Below are 17,293 nucleotides of genomic sequence, written 5' to 3' on the forward strand. Positions count from 1 at the left end.
AGATGGGGTTGTATTGGCAGTAGTAACATTAGTATTAGTAGTAGAAGTATGAGTATTAGCAATAGATGGGGTTGTATTGGCAGTAGTAATAATAGTATTAATAGTAGACATATGAGTAGTAATAATAGCTCTGGTTGTATTGATGGTAGTAATAATACTATTAATATTAGAAGTATAAGAACCAGCAAAGGTTGCTGTTGTTTTGGTAATAGTAATAAGAATATTATTAGAAGTAGGAGGAGTATAAAAAGTTGTGATTGTTTTAGCAGTAGTAATAGCAGTATTATTAGTAAAGTCTGAGTAGTAGGAATAGCTGTGGTTAGCAGTAGTAATAGTAGTATTTAGAAGTATGAGTAGAAGCAACAGCTATAGTTGTATTGGTAGTAGTAATAATACTTATCTTAGTATAAAGAAGTAGAAGTATGAGTAACAATAGTAATAGACATACTAGTAATGCCTGCCCAATGACCCTCCCGCTGATATCCGCACTACCAGGAGTATTTAATGCTGAGTACTCCCGTAGCAGGTCATGTACTGTGATATCCAGAAGTAGTTTTGTTGTCTCCATCCTGTACTTTGAGATGACACAATTGAACAGAGATGTTAATCCCTGATCTCTCCGGTGATTATATTGTTACTGTAATTAGAGATCTGGTTGGGTTTAAGGTTTGTGAAATTGTGCTGAATGACAGTGTGCAAATCACCGATTAGCAGATGATTACTTCTAGTACAAAGTATGAATTATCATCAGCAAGTACTTACAGGTAAAAACACCCAGGTGGATTCTCCCACTTATCTGGGTATTGATGCCGAGGTGGAGGATCATTGCACTGTGGGGGGGGGACTCCCCAGTTTACATGTGGTGCAATAGATAAACGTACAATTACACAGTTTCCAATAAGCCCATGGAGGTATCTGGTCAGGTGACCACGAATGTTTGCCCATATGATGTAACGGTAAATTGGTGCCACAATATATATTTACCAACAGGCCAGATTGAGGGTACCAGGCCAATTCCCCAGGGCCCCCCTATTAAAAACTTTGGAACTTTGGTAGGTAAAACAGGTTCTTTGTATAGAGTTCAGTTTTATCACCGCCATAACTGTTCCTCAATAGACAATTATTAGATTGTTCCTTAATAGACATCACACAGAGGATACAATTGTCAAAAAATTCTCCCTGCACAGCTGGGACTTCCTTACCCCCTCCTCCAACCCTCGGGGAGAAAAAATGAAAAATCCCATTGAGACCCCAGTGGGGTCTTCCAGGGCTACGGATATAAAAGCCGTCAGGGGCCATCCGGACTTCTCTATGTATTCATAGCACCATTAAATATTTTAGCCGGTGGTGGAGGAATCTGATTACGATGGGTCTCATTATTGTCTGCACCCCCCAGGACTAAATACTAAGCCCTCAGCTCGAACTTATTCCTATAGAGAACGCACCGTGCCCATTACCATTTCAATGCTCCCCCAAGAACACAGGGGCCTGTTGTCAAATTTACTATTATCCCAGCCTTGGTGAGAAATCGGCTCATAAATGCAGAGCCCGTCCCACCTCCATGGTGGACAAATTCTCCGAATTCTTACAGATGTATGGAGACTTTACTTTGTATCTTTACATTACAGCCATTTACATCTGTTACATTGTATATAAAAACTGCCACAAGCAGTGATTGATTAATGTACAGCGCTACATAATATGGTGGTGCTATATAAATGCAATAATAATTGGTTATTAAGTTATATAAAAATGAATAAAAAATAAAAAATAAAGCCAGGCTCTGCACATTTCTTTTTTTTCCATACTTTAAAGCGGAACTAAAGCTATGGGTGCTGACATCATACCCCGTCTTCTTCTGGGTTTCTCATTTTAATTGGCCAGACCATGATGAAGTAGCCTCCGGACATGCATGCAGAAGCTCATTCAGTCCTGGCAGCCCCCGAGGGATGTACTTTCACTGTCCATACACTGGGGGGGATCCAGGGTGGTCTGGGCTCATCGGAAGCTGGTTGAATGATGCTGGTAATCAGCCTGGGGACATCTAAAGGCAGAAAAATGTACTGCAGGGGAAATACCTAGAAGCTGAGTATTGCAGCTAGTTTTGTAATTGTATCTTATAATATACATTTGTGCATTTTGTGCTTCAAAGTATACAGTATGTAAAAAAAACTTATTTTAATTTTGCATCAAGTGGTTAGAACCAGATTTTTATTTCTGTCCTAATAAGAATGTTCTTAATGGCAGAGAAAAAAAAAGGTTTTAGCTGATTCTTTTATTATATCCAAAATAGAAAAAAAGTTTAAAAAAATGTAAAATGTTTGCTTATTAAAGTCCAACTCTGAGCTCACTCCTCCTACTCCATAGTTTCCCCCTATTGCATTACTTGTGTATCATTTTTAGTCTTCTGTCTGGTCACATGATGCAAAGAGTCCTCCTATTCTATATATTATATATAGGTGTCCTTTAGTGATGACCGGGGAGTTAGAATGTTTTGTACTCACAAGGTGTCCTCAGTCTTTCTGGTTGAATGACACTGGAAGACTGAGGACATCTAGTGGTGGAAATGGATTACTGCAAAATGGGTTGAATAAAGCCCTGGGAAGAAGGCAAGTATTGCAGCCTGTGACACTTTGTTTGTTTTAAAAACCTTTGCTGCGGGATTATTTTTATTTCCCCCTTGGCTTTAATATCCCAGCTATCTCTCTATGGGAGCTATAAGCTTCCAATGATAGTTACACTGATTCCATAATAAGTCTGCAGTAGACAATGAGAAATAAAGAAACTGCAGGTTTTTTAACTACTAATAGATTTTTATTGCTATTGGAAATAAAAAACTGAAGCTATGTACACACACAGGATAACTGGCACATTCTATTCTATGGAGGAGGGAGGGGAAGGATAACCGTAAGGACGTTTTCGATTGGTCATTCATTGATTTGCCAGGTCAGGGGGCCAATGAAGGCATATCAGATTTTCACAGAACCATTTTTTTCAGGAAAGAGTAATTTGATGAGAATACTCAGCCTAACGCTATGTACTCAATGATTGTCCCCTAAGAAAAATGATCTGTCCGAGGCAAATATTTAACACATGTATAGCAGTTTCCTGATGTTCTGCTGCAGCTGATTATGAAACAACCGAACGGAGATGACCGCTCCTTATCTATGGAGGAGGATGCAGCAGAGTGACTCCCGTTGCGTCCTCCCCCCTGCTCACTCCACAAAACTGTACAGCGCTTGTTCATTCCACTCCATGAAACAATCACTTAAGATCATTTCCAGCAACAGAAACGTAAAATCTGTACCCAGCTTAAGACCCGCATGGTGTTCACAAAGTTACGGAAGTTATGGATTATTTCAGATCAATACCCCATAGATCATTTACTTATCTTCACACCCTCTAACATAGACCAGACAGATACAAAGTTCACTCAGCCTGTCACTGTTACAACAGCTTTATCCAACGGCCAGTAAACAAAATCCTCACGTGCAATGCATTATATATCTATATTTATGTATTTTATGGTTTTACAGCACAGGGGATGATCAGCGGAATAACATTTCCAAGGAAGGGACATTTCCCTTTCCTCTGAGATCCGGCATGCAACATAGGAGACTTTCCTGGAAAAACAAGGCTGGTTTGCTGGATCACCCAGGTTCTCCCATGATAATGTGTGTTTGCAAAACTTTGAGCTGCATCACATATTGGGCTGAACATGGAAATACAAGCAAAGAAACAATGACATGTATGATGCAATCTGTCCGTGGCATGCACACAGCAGCTTGTGAACTTATTTCTTCTACCTGTGTTATTACTGCTGACACCCGGCATCATATTCTGTATGTCATTATTCATAAAAAACTAAAAAGCCCACTCAAGATATAAACATAACTGCTGATATGAGCTTTGGTTTATCTTCCCAGCAGTGACCTTTTACAAGCATGCAGGCAGTGAAGTCCTTTATGTTTGCTGTAGGTCAGTAAATCACTAATTAGTGTGTTGGGATCATTGCCAAGGGCCCGCACCTCTAAAGTCAGCAATGGCAACTCACATCATTTCTAAATATTATGAAAGCTCCAGGTATGGTGGTACTACAAGTCTCAGCAATCTCAGCCAATCAGGTTGTCTCTTTTTTATTCTTTAGGATAGAATTGGTTCTGTATTGTGTTCATAACAAACCAAGCGAGTACAATATACCAAATAACTCTAAATGATGGCCTGATGTGTATGATGTGTATTCTATCCATGGGGTTAAAATAAAAAGAATACAGGCTTTACACCCAGAGTGAATGATTCCTTCTCCAAGCTAGGTGAATGCGGTGTACGTGTTCAGGTGAATAGGTGTTCACTTTGCAAAGAATACCCAATCATGTGTAAATAAATAAAAAAAAAGTATTTTTCCCTGCACCTGATTGGATGATAAGTCAGTAAGTCATCTCATTTACTAGGCCCCTATATATCTCTATCATCATTTAACAAATTTAACCAATCAGAATTTAGTTTCTTAGTTATAAAATAGCCCAGAAATGAAATAAATTTTTAGTAGTTGCTACTGTTGCATTTTGCATGATCCTTAGTAAAGCATTGGCTGACATTGCTGGCACATTCATATACAATATATATATATAAGAAATTCATCATCATCAGAAAGTTCTGGTCCCCATACTAAGTAAACTTTCTGGGCTCCCATGTCTAAAACTTCCAACATTGCAAAAGTCAAGTTCTTTTCATTGGGGTACACAAGCACCTCTTAACCCCCCCCCCCAAATGTCTTTATTTATATCTATATATATTCTATATCTATTCCAATCATGCCATGTTTTTTATTAGATACACACAAAATCAGCTTCACCCTCAAATTTATAATATAATATATATTAGTCTCTAGAAATAAAATAAATATAAATTTACAATATTTATGGAATAGTTTCATTATATGGAATATGTTTTAGTAAATACGCTGCAGCCCTGGTGTATGCATGAGACGGCTGATATGTGAACATGGGATTCCAATACACATATTTATTATTACTATTAACAATAATAAACAGGATTCATATAGCGCCAACATATGATGCAGCGCTGTACATGAAACAGGGGTTGCAAATGACAGACAGATACAGACAGTGACACAGGAGGAGGAGGACAGTACCCTGCCCCGAAGAGCTTACAATCTAGGAAGCACCACACACACACATATATAAATCTTATAGATCACCAAAATAATAATGATGATTGACGCTCAACATTTACTTTGCTCAACACCAATCTATGCACCTGTGTGGGGATCACCTACTGACATCACCTGTCCCTTAAATAATGAGATCCCAGTACTGAAATACAGGAGGTCCAACCTCATATAAAATGTATTGATGTGCTATCAGAATTTACCATTAATCTGCAGCTTTCATTAAAAGATCAATAATATTGTCATGATCTATGTCCAGGTTCTTCTTTCTAATAAGGTGACAACTGTCTTCCAGCTGTCACCTGGCGTTGTCACCCTGTCACATGATGGAAGCTACAAGCAGCTGTGTCTCTATATATTACACAGGCATTGTGTATGGTTGTCACCATTAGTAAAAGCAAAGTAAATGTGACGCTGACACTGGAGAGTGGAAAGTGCAGATCAGCAGTGCTGCTGACTTTATTATATTATTACACTTGTTATCTTTTATATAGCACCAACATATTATGTAGCACTGTACATTAAATAGGAGTTGCAGATGACAAATTGGCATAAAAGTACAAATAACTGTGATGCAAAACTCAATAAAATCCCATTGCTTATCATACATGCAAATTAAATAACAGGTTTTGCTGTTTGTGAATTATTGCAGCATACTGCAGGGAGATTTTTATTTTGCAATCCTGGAAAAGTGATTTAACTCTCCAGCATCTGCCAAAAAAATGATATTTTGGGTGGATTGGAATTGGGACCACCAGGGGGTTGAATAAAGAATGCAATGTGTATTAGTTCCTGATATGATATACAGAATTGCATTGAAGGAATGGAGCTTACCTCTGTCTCTGCTCTCTCTGCTGCCTTTCATTGCCACGGCATGAGCTGCCTGAGTTTATATATCCCTGACAGGCCCCGCCCATTCTTCATATCAGACCACGCCCCCTTCCAGGTCTATGAAAGCTGCTAATCTCCTCTGGGCCATTCACAGCAGAGACTTTGCGGCTTCACATCCACAGAAGATTCAATGGCCCTGATTTATTAAAGCTCTCCAATACTGGAGAGGATACACTTTCATCAGGGAAGCTGGGTGATCCAGCAAACCTGGAATGGCTTATCTAAAAGTAATTTCCTGTTTGTTAGCAAATGTTTGCAATCCTGGACCAGATCCATTCCAGGGTTGCTGCATCGCCCAGCTTCACTGTCATTTACTGAAACATTCTCTGATGGAGAATAGATGAGAATACAGGTATTTGTGGTTCAATAGTAGTCATTAATTTACAACCAGGTAATGTGTTAGTGAATGTTAGATTCACTGCTTTTTAAAAAGAAGATGGTAATATTACTTAAAAAGTAGCATGCAGTAATATTATAATGACCCCGCACAATAAATCACAAAGGAACACAGGAAATGGAAAACTATTTCTATTTATATTATTAGAATATATTATTATTGTGATATCTTAATGACATATTTTTAACGTTATAATTTTTTTACCTATGTTTATTTTACCCTGCTGCTACAAGTAATTCATATTTCTGGGTACATGCTACCCCTGCTACATGTTGTGGTTTGCCCCATCTGCCCTATTGTCATGTAGTCATGGAAGGAACCATAGCATGTGGAAGGGGGAGTGGATATTTTCTTACACTCAGAAGTATGGATTACCTGCATCAGCTAGGGGGCAGCAAATCAATATTGATTAATAAAGGAAAGGTAAGTACAGATGATCTACTTTGATAGGTTGAGGTTAGTTCACAAGTGACCCAATGGTATAAACTGAAGAGGAAGTACACTCTACTAGACATCAGTATTGCCTGTGGTCTCCCTGCGCCTAATTGTTTCCGGATTATTAACCTACCATGCTTTACTTCACCTTGGGTTTGGACCACCATCTTGGTGGAGGCAGAGCTTTGCTTCCTCATGGTGATGCCTCCAGCAAGGAGAACAGCACAGTAATGACATCACCAAATCTGACTCCAAATCTGGCTAAGTTCTCATGGTTGGTGAGGTTGTGGTGTGGTTACTGCTTCCTCATCTGAAGCACATACATGGTTTAGATGCCACAGTAGCATACCCAAGCCTGTCCCTAGGGGGCACTAATGAGTGGTTTCGTACCCCCTCTACTGCCAAATGTTGAAAGTGCTTGGGGTAGCTCAGCAGCAGAGAAGGTGTCACCCTGGAACCCCTGATCCACCACCCATCTAAACCATCGAAATGCCCAGGCACCCTCACATACCAGGAAGGGCACATCAGATGAAAGTGAGATACATTATTCCAGCCACTACCCCTACAGTATCACACACCGATAAAATTATTCCACATACAACCTATAGATAAATCCTCACTTTTAGAGCTCAGCTCCACAATATCACATAAAATAATTCCACATACAACCCATAGATAAATTCTCTCACCCCCTGCACACCAGCTGGAATTTCAAATCAAGCTGACAAGAGGAGTGGCCAATGTAAATGGAAGGAAGTTCCATACAGGTGTATGGTTAGCAGACTGAAGCTTATCCCTCCCATATATTACATACCTGACCTGAGATAGAGAACAGACAGGTCTCAGCTCCTTTACTTCCAGACGCAAGGCACTCCCTTGTCACAGCCCCGCCATATAACTAATTATCTAAAAGATTGCTGAGACATGGTGTCAGACATTGGTGGAACTGTTCAGAAGGAAATTATATTTTCAGTAATTACACATTTTAATTGATTGTAATTATCATTGTAATGACTTTATTATTGCAGTTATATAGGTTGGGAATGCGCCCTCTCGTGGCCAGTACTGAGAAGGTCAGGAGCGTGATCGCATGTCATTGGCCAGCTTTACTTGGAGGATTTCCCCTTACCTATTGCTCTGGTGACAACTCAGAAGATTAGATTTCCCTTCATTTTGTATCTTAGTGGCAATAGTCACCAGGACAAATAAAAGTGGATAAATCTCCCACAGCAATTAAATAACAGAGAGTCTAACTCTTCTCTATTCTAAATTTTTAAAAAATAATATTCATACACATTGATAATATAATTTACATTAAAGAGACCCTGTCACGATAAAAATCCAAATATGATGCTGTTATTGAATCTAACACCAGAATGTGCATTTATTGGGGTAATTGTGATGATTTCAGGCTGTTCACTTAGCAAAGTGAATTATCCCTGTGCAAGAGACATACATCACTTAATTTAGTAAATGGGATGAAGCTCTGCTTACTTTGGCCTTCCAATCATGTGCAAGGAAACCCCTTTTTTTTTAGATTTTCTTGCACATGATTGGATATTCTTTGCAAAGTGAACTATAACTGCATTCACTATGCTAAGTGAATTGTCCCATCAAGGTGATAATTAACACAAATATATATATATAGGTTATATACTGTGCACATATATTTTACAGCCCCATGAAGATTCATCGCACAACGCATTTCTGATGACTGCTGACTCAGCAGCTCTCTCTCTATTACACCTCTGTATACAGAGCACACAATGGAGGATTTATTGTATTTGCCTTCTAAGCCTGCCGGGCTCTTTCATGTCACATGAGACCTGAGCGGGTTTTATTGATCCAGCCAGAAGCACACAGGAAGCAGAACTGGATGAACGCCACAATATGACTGTGTGCTGGGTTATAATTAGACTTATAATGGGCTTTCAAAGTAAAACAGGCGCAGCATACCTCCACGGAAGGATTTTATTTAAAGATATGCACAGCTGGTAAAACCACAAAGTCAAAGCGGACAGAACAAAGGCTTCCAATGGATACAAATCAACTTGGTAAAAGTTAAGAGGTGTAAAGATTGAGAAAGTGTAATACCGGATATAACCACTAGGGAGATTCCCAACTGAACTCATAAGGTGGGCACTCATGGTGCTGTTATGGAGGGTCTGGATACATTATTATCGATGATGATTATACAATATTCTGAAATTCATTTGTAAAAACAATTCTTTATCTCTTTTTAGGGTTCATTGTTGGAAGAATAAAAAATGTTCTGTAAATTTTTTGTATTCTATATTTGTGCGAAACTATCTGACCTGTTTTTATTAAAGCCAAACTCCAAGCAGATAGAAAAAAACACCACGTCATCTAGTTATAAATCTCCTGCACTGTCCAATCACAGGTGGAGGTGGCTTTTGGACCAGACGGGATTGCCTAATTGCAATGTGGACTTCAAGGAGGTCACGGACCTGGCTGTGCTGTTTGACAGAGGTATCTGATCACAAGACTGGTTACACAGGTCTACAAATCATTTGGCAGGTAAAACAGGTCACAATTATGTATTGCACTTGTGTAAAATAACTTTTAAGAACAGGTGTAATTTTGAAGGACTGAGTAGACCTGTAAGTCATTCCTGATAGTCTCTCCAATAGTGAATTCATGATGCTGTTCCTATAGAATATTGGTGTGGGCAATCCCTAGTGAATTGGTGGTGATATCACTAACACAAATTGAAATGATTGTCACCTTCGCAAATTCATGAGACAAATCACTAGTGATCTTATAGTAATGTCACCAATCATTAGTCAATGTGGCCATTTATCCAACCATTAGTGAGCACATAAGGAAGTCACCAACGACTAGTAAACTAATAATGGTGACCAAAGACCAGTGAACTCATGTTGCCAACCACTAGTGAAGTGATAGTGATGTCACTAATTCTTAGTGGACTAGTAGTGTTATCAATCTCCAAGAAACTGGTAATGATGTCACAAACTACCAGTCAACACATGGTATTTTTTTTAACCATTACTGAGCACGTAAAGATGATCAGCATTGCCTGCTGAGGTAATGTTGCCAATCACTAGTGATGGTGATGTCACTGATCCCTAGTGAATTGGCAGTAATAATATCATTTACTAGTAAACATGTGGCGATTACGCCAACCATTAATGTGCAGTGATGTCACTAATTCCTAGTGAACTGATAGTCATGTCATCAATTTCTTGTGAAAACTATGCGATGCCAACAGTTCTTAGATAACTAACAATGAAATCATTAGTCCATAGTGAACAGATAGTAGTGTCACCAAATCCCTGTTGAAATATTAGTAATGTCTAGTGAATCCTTAGTGATGTCATCAATCCTTATTAAATTATTAGTGATCTCACCAATACCTGGTGCACTGATAGTAATTTTGGTCAATGCATACTGAACAGTTTGTGATGCCAACAATTCCTAGTTACTTAAAATAGTGAAGTGAAAAAATACAGATGTCACCAGTCTTAGCTGAACAGATGATAATGTCATCAATTCCTACTAAAGATTTTGTGATGTCAACAAGTCTTAGTGAACTAATGATTAACTTATAGTTTTATAGTGAACTGATAGTGACATCACCATTTCCTACAGATTTTATAGTAATGTCTTCAATACCTAGTGAACAGATGGTGATGGCAACAATTCCTTGTTTAATAAAGAAGTCATCAATGAACTGATAATGACCTAACCCATTCCTAGTGAACTGATAATGACCTAACCCATTCCTAGTGAACTGATAATGACCTAACCCATTCCTAGTGAACTGATAATGACCTAACCTATTCCTAGTGATGTCACCAGTTCTTAAGGAACTGAAAGTAATATCATTAACTCCTAGTGAATTGATAGTGATGTCTCCAATCCCTACTGAATGTATACCTATGTCTCCAATGCTTAGTGAGCAATTAGTGATGGCAGCAATTGCTAGATAAGTAATAATTCAGGTATCAGTCTATAGAAAACTAATTTTTATGTCTTACAATAATGTTCAAAATTGCTATTGAACTAATAGTGATGTCACCAACCCTTAATAAACTGATAGTGGTGTCACCAACCCTTGGTGATCTGATTGTGATGTCACCAGCCTCTAGTAAACTGATAGTGATGTCACCAGTCTCTAGTGAACTTATAACAATGTCATCCATCTCTAATGAACTCTTGGAGATGTCACCAAACCCTAGTGAACTAATTTCACCAATCTCTAGTGAACTGATAGTCATGTCACCAATCTATATTGAACTAGAAATGAAGTCACCAATATCTAGACAATTGTTTGTGATGTCACCAATCTCTAGTGAACTGATAGTGATGTCAACAAACCATGGAACTGATAGTGATGTCACTATTTTCTATATAACTAGAAATAATGTCACCAATCTCTAGTGAACTGATAGTGATGTTGCCAATCTCTACTAAAATAGAAATGAAGTCACCAATTTCCAGTGAATGGATTGTGATGTTACAAATCCACAATGAGTTGATAGTGATGTCGACAAACCACCAGTCACCAGTTTCTAGTGAACTAATAACAATGTCATCAGTCTCTAGTGAGCTCTTGGAGATGTCACTTATCCCTGATGAATTAATTTCACCCATCTCTAGTGAACTGATTGTGATGTCACCAATCTCTATTGAACTATAAATAAAGTCACCAATCTATAGTGAACTGATAGTGATGTCACCAATCTCTATTGAACAGAAATGATGTCACCAATCTACTGAACTTATAGTGATGTCAATAGTAAGCTGATTGTGATGTCACCAATCTCTATTGAAATTACAGTGATCTCACTAATCTCTAGTGAACTAACATTAATGCCACCAAGCTCTAGTGAATCGATAGTGACGTCACCTATCCCTAGTGAATATATAGGCCCCCTTCTATATATTAATGACCGTCCAGGTGACTGGTTCACTAATATCTACCTTCAGTAACACAATAGAATCCGGCTTCTTTCATAAGGCCAACAGCAACGCCCAAGGCGCAGCACCCCATAGCATCCATACCATTCACAGACCTGGCTACAATAAAATGAAGTGTGATTGGTTACTCTGAACACTTTGATCGTTCTGTGCACCGCCTTAGTGCATACTATCATTCTATCTCATGATGACTCCCATAATGACCTCTATGCCAGGACACGGCCATCACACACAGGTGCACCCACCAGGCCAGACAACACGTACCCGAGAGGCGAGGACGCTGCGGCGGTCACACTTGTGTTTCTTGCAGTCTTCTTGCTGCACAGATGTTACTGTCTGCATCTCCTCCCAACCCGCAGGTCATGGTGCACACTGGCCGCTGTGTCTGCATTCACTCTGTGCCTCACCATTTCACGTGTCCCCCTCTCTCTCCCTTTTTTTTTTTGACTTTTTTGTTGCGTCAGGACAGTTGCCAGGAGACAACAGAGCTATTCCAGCGCAGCTTCTCTCTCCTTTTCATTCTGAGGACACATCTAGAGGGAGAGGATGGGTCCTATTGCCCGCCATGTTTTCTGTCTGTCTCAAAGAAGAATTCAGGTCTACACGGGCGTTCCTCTATAAATCCTTGGGCTGGGCTGTGCCGGTCTCTGAATATCACTTAGCTTAGTGAACGAGGTGAAGCTTTGCTGACTTTCAACCCTCCAATCATGTGCAAGAATGGGGTATTCTTTGCAAGGTGAATTTTCACCATATTCTCTAAGGATTTATCCCCTGCAGGATGGTTGGCTTTAGACAAATACATACATTTCCTACTATCTGGACCCCTTGATAGTTGTCAACTGAGGGCCTGAAGGTGGAGGTCTTGGGCAATAGCCCATTTTGCCCCATCTCTAAAATTCCCTTTGCTAAGTGAACAGCCTAAACTCATTTAGTAATTCAACCCTGTTGCACTTGATGAAGAAGTTGCATTTTTGCATAGGAGAGGTGCAGGGTTGTTGCCTAGAATAGGATATAAGAATAACTCCCATTCTTCTTTTATTTATTACAAAGAACCATATTGATCCACCTGTAACTCACAAAGCTGCTCCCAGATACACTACACACACAGTCAATACTTGTAGCTGCAAATGATTGTTAATGATCATTACCAGTAACTTCTGTAGAACAGAGAGTGCTGTTCTGTTGTGGGGAGGATGAGAAGGAGGTGACCCGCTGCGTCCTCCCCATTAAGAAACAATATTAGTCACTCCTGTAAATTATTTCATCATCTATCGGGATTACTAAATGACCGGCAATGCAGAAAACTTAGCAGCTCATAATAATTCTGCAGGATCAACTGGTGGTAATTTGTACTAATCAAACAAATATAGCAACACATTTCAATGATATATTAACAAACCAAATGCAAATGCATTAATAAGATTTATACACACTTTAATTATTAGTAGTGTCTAGGTTTCTAAAATTGGAAGGAAGGATCATCTGCAGCAAATCCGATCTCTTAAATGATACAAAGAGGTTCCTGGAATGTCCTGGTTTCTGTCCCAGTCATTGACTTTTCACCTGGTGTCCCCAGGGTCAGCCAGGTACATCAAGTCTACCAACATTTTGACCAAATTACTTTGAACTTAAACTGTGTAGAGATGGTAGACTTTCATTGACCAAGACAACTAACTGTGGTAATCTAGGGTGAAAGTTTGGAGTCTGTACAGCTATCCCCCAATGTACATTAATGATCCATCCTGCCAGATCAATAAATGGGCACAACGCTGAGGTTTGCTCAGATCCTCAGTCCATCTTCCCCTCCCTATAGAAAAGAGGTGCTTAGACAACACTCATTCATTCTACTTTCACTGGAAGAAATCACTAGCAATCATTTCCCGGGGCTGGTTATTAAGCGTATGCGTGTAGCTTATCATGGAGCAGCTTGGGGAGTTGTAGAAGGAAAGAGGAACAATGTGTTTGCTTATGTTAAGCATTGCATTGTACAGCAAAGATTCATGAAAAGAAGCAGGTTCATTGCATTGAAGAATTGCAAAGAGCCAGGACAAATGGAACAAGTAGGAAGATCTATGGAGGAAAGGGGGAGCATTTGTAAAATGAACTTGTAATTTGTGCATGCAGAGCAAAGCAACAGGTATATAATATACCAACCATTCTCCCATTATCAGCAAATTATATTTATTTTGTTCCTCTCACTGCTCCATTTCCATGTGAAGATTCAAGTTGGATCTGCAACCTGGACCAACACAGGGCTAAAGGTCTTCCCGTCTTCACTCACCCATGTGATAGCATTGGACCAAACACCTACATCATGACATGGGGGTCGCTCTTCCCTTGCAGCAACCAACAGTAATTTATCCCAAAACTGGAATATACAATAAGTGTAGGGTGTCATTGGCCACCTACTGAGAGGTCATCATCACAGTGCCATGAATTCACATTATAATAATCCAAAGATGGGTGCCGATCTGATACTGTTTGCAGCATATGAAGCCATCCATCTGCAAAAAAAAAAAAAAGTAGTCATCGTGTTAGCCCCTTCCACCAAAAGTAACCCCCCATCTGCCGCTACAGATCCAAACTTACCTATATCCATGGCTGGCAGTTCCTGTTTTTTTTTACCAGATTATCTATCTACTAGATTGTAAGCTCTTCGGGGCAGGGTCCTCTCCTCCTGTGTCACTGTCTGTATTCCTCTTGTCATTTGCAACCCCTATTTAATGTACAGCGCTGCGTAATATGTTGGCGCTATATAAATCCTGTTTAATATTAATAATATTAATACCATTAAGTCCCCATAGACTTACATTTCCCGCTCACCCTAGGACACAGCCCCCATAAAAACTGTTTTGGTATATCTGTTCAGTAAGTACATAAAAAACACTGACTCTGCCAGAAATATGATGAACGTATATTGTTCCGGAACACTCTGTCTCTATAGATTGTTATCATTGTGCTCTCGGTAGACTACAGATACCTTCTCCCTCTGTTATGAAGCAGATGAGTGGGAGAGTTTTTCCGTAGACCTAAATCACTTTCTGTATTAGGTTGACATTGTTCCCCCCCCATAGATACAATGCAGTGAGCAAGCAGTGTCATCCTAGGACAAGAAATGTGTTATTGGCGGGGTTACTAGAACACAACAAAGGACACTGATGCAGCAACCATATGTAAGGCCTGGTATGGTGTCATATGTTAGATTTTTGTCTTAGGTTTAGATATATTTGGCATTCCCAGAAATATTAGAAATCAGCATAAAACAATGAAAATTCCAGAATTTAGTCTTGCTGAAACTTGCAGTTCCATGGCGGCTGCACATGACAAGATCACGCCAATTAACAATGTGCACATTGTTCATTCTTGTAAGCTTCTTATCCGTGTCAATTGCACTAAGAACAGAACAGTCTGGTTTGGTCTTTTCTGCTCTGTGTTTGCCAGTGGATCTGCTTTCTTCATTCTTCAGACATTAAAGAGCAGATTTAATATTAAGTTAATGAATAATATGGTAATCAGATATAAATGAGAACTTCATCTGGAAAGATTCGGTTCATTAGGAAAAAATATTGTGATTTATAACTTATCCCAAATCTTTTTGTTATTTATGCTTATGATTCTAATAAATAATCTTTTTTTTAAAAAACATTCTTTATTTATTTAAAGGGGTAACAAAAAAAAAAGATAGAAATGGGGAAGCAATAACAGTAACAAACCGTATACAACAATCAAAGATGTGCAAACCTTGCAAATGCATATACAATTTACTATTCAATTACAAAAAATACAAATTACAGGAAACACAACAAATAAACTGACTTGTAAAATGTTAATGAACAGATATGGAGAAAAAAACTATGGGCGGAACAGGGAACCAGTAGGGAACCGCGGAATCGGGGAAGCCTCGTAAATATGTGTGTAGAATGTCTCTTATCTGGATAAATGAGTGGAGATGAGCAAGCAGTTTGGAGTTCCAGTAAGCTAGCTTTAGGTAAAATAGCTATGGTACTCACTGGTTGTTATAAATTGTGACCAATGGAACCATGTGTTGGCCACTTTTCTGCTGGTACCCCGGATAGAGGAGGTAAGGTCCACCATACGACAGATTTCGTTACCTGTGTAGCCATAAACGAATCGTGGGCGGCTCAGGGCTCCGACAGCATGTAGCTATGCATGAAGTTGCAGCTATAATCAGATGTCTTATTACTGAAGATTTAAACATGTTCAGGGGGAACCAGTTGTGTTGCAGGAGGAAGAAGGAAGGGGCATCTGGTATAACCTGGTCCAACATCTGTTGGACTATAGAACAGATTGTTGCCCAAAAATTTGACACCTCCAGCAGCGGTCTGACACGTTAGGAAGGATGCGGTGGAGCCTCGCTGGGGTGCGATACCACCGTGAGACTATCTTATAGCAGGTTTCTTAAAATCTGCTGCTTATGGACGCCTTGTGCGTCCAGTTCAAGATACATTATTTTTGTTCTGTAGAGAGTGTGAGATCTAGGTCTGCTTCCCAGGACTGGAGGAACGCAGGTGTGTATTGAGGGGGTGAAGCCTGTAAAAGCCCATATACAGCAGACAAGGCATGTCGGATACCTCCCCCTCCTGTACACAGTTGTTCAAAGGGAGTTCAAGGTCTACAGTAAGTGGAGGCTGGTCGAAGAGTCTGTAAGGAGTGTGAGAGTTGCAGGGATCTCCATATTCCAGGCCAAATTCGCCTGTGCTATCCCCTAGCTCCTCTCGTCCTGTCCACCTACCCGAGTAAATAAAATGTTTTGCTCTACAGATACCTGTGGACAATAAATCTAGAAACTTCCTGTCCTCCACCCCTGGGGAAAAGGATGGGTTACCCAGAATAGGGATGGAGAGGGGGAGAGGCACAATTGGTGAAAATTCCTTACTGCCAATTCCCAATAATTTGTCTTTTTTCTCCTGTCCTCCTTTTCATGTTCCTTCACATATACAGGCACACCAAGCTGCCCAACAACAACATCAGAGGTTGGTAAAAGCTGAAAAACTCCAAAAATGTTTATAAAGATAAAATAGGTATTAACAGGGATTAGGGCAAAAAAAGACACTGCATGTAATGGCAAATGTGACAGTGGTTGGACCAAACTATAACAATTGAAGGGGTGTATATATTGGGAAAAGTGATGTGGTTGGACCAAACAATGACAGAAAGAGCGGTGTATACAGTATAATGTTAAAAGTAATGTTGGGCCATAGGAAGGGTATACATAATGGCAAAGGTGACAGTGGCTGTGTGACACCTACCTCTTCCTTACTAAAGCACAGGCACCTCTCTCCTGCGCTTGCTGGCATTACTGAGGCCAGGCGCACCTGCTCTTCCAGATCTAATCAGTATCATTCCTCCCACCGACCAATCAGGAAACGGACTCTTAGGCAATCTTGGCTTTAGTT

At 39.6% G+C, this 17,293-nt stretch overlaps 1 protein-coding gene across 2 annotated transcripts in view; it reads right to left on the reverse strand.

Annotated features, from left to right (window-relative positions):
* Nucleotides 1-12,272, reverse strand: part of FAM167A (family with sequence similarity 167 member A) — a 32,040-nt gene extending 19,768 nt beyond the window's left edge. Inside the window, exon 1 of one of the 2 annotated variants that reach the window (XM_072407349.1) lies at nucleotides 12,141-12,272. The gene's annotated coding sequence lies outside the window, so the exon portion shown is untranslated. Of the gene's footprint in view, nucleotides 1-6,025; nucleotides 6,067-12,140 lie in introns of those variants that run through there. The other variant, XM_072407348.1, reaches the window with a different exon arrangement.
* Between the last annotated feature and the right edge of the window lie 5,021 nt (nucleotides 12,273-17,293).

Source organism: Pyxicephalus adspersus, chromosome 4, assembly GCF_032062135.1.
Source record: "Pyxicephalus adspersus chromosome 4, UCB_Pads_2.0, whole genome shotgun sequence".
In the NCBI taxonomy this organism is placed as follows: domain Eukaryota; kingdom Metazoa; phylum Chordata; class Amphibia; order Anura; family Pyxicephalidae; genus Pyxicephalus; species Pyxicephalus adspersus.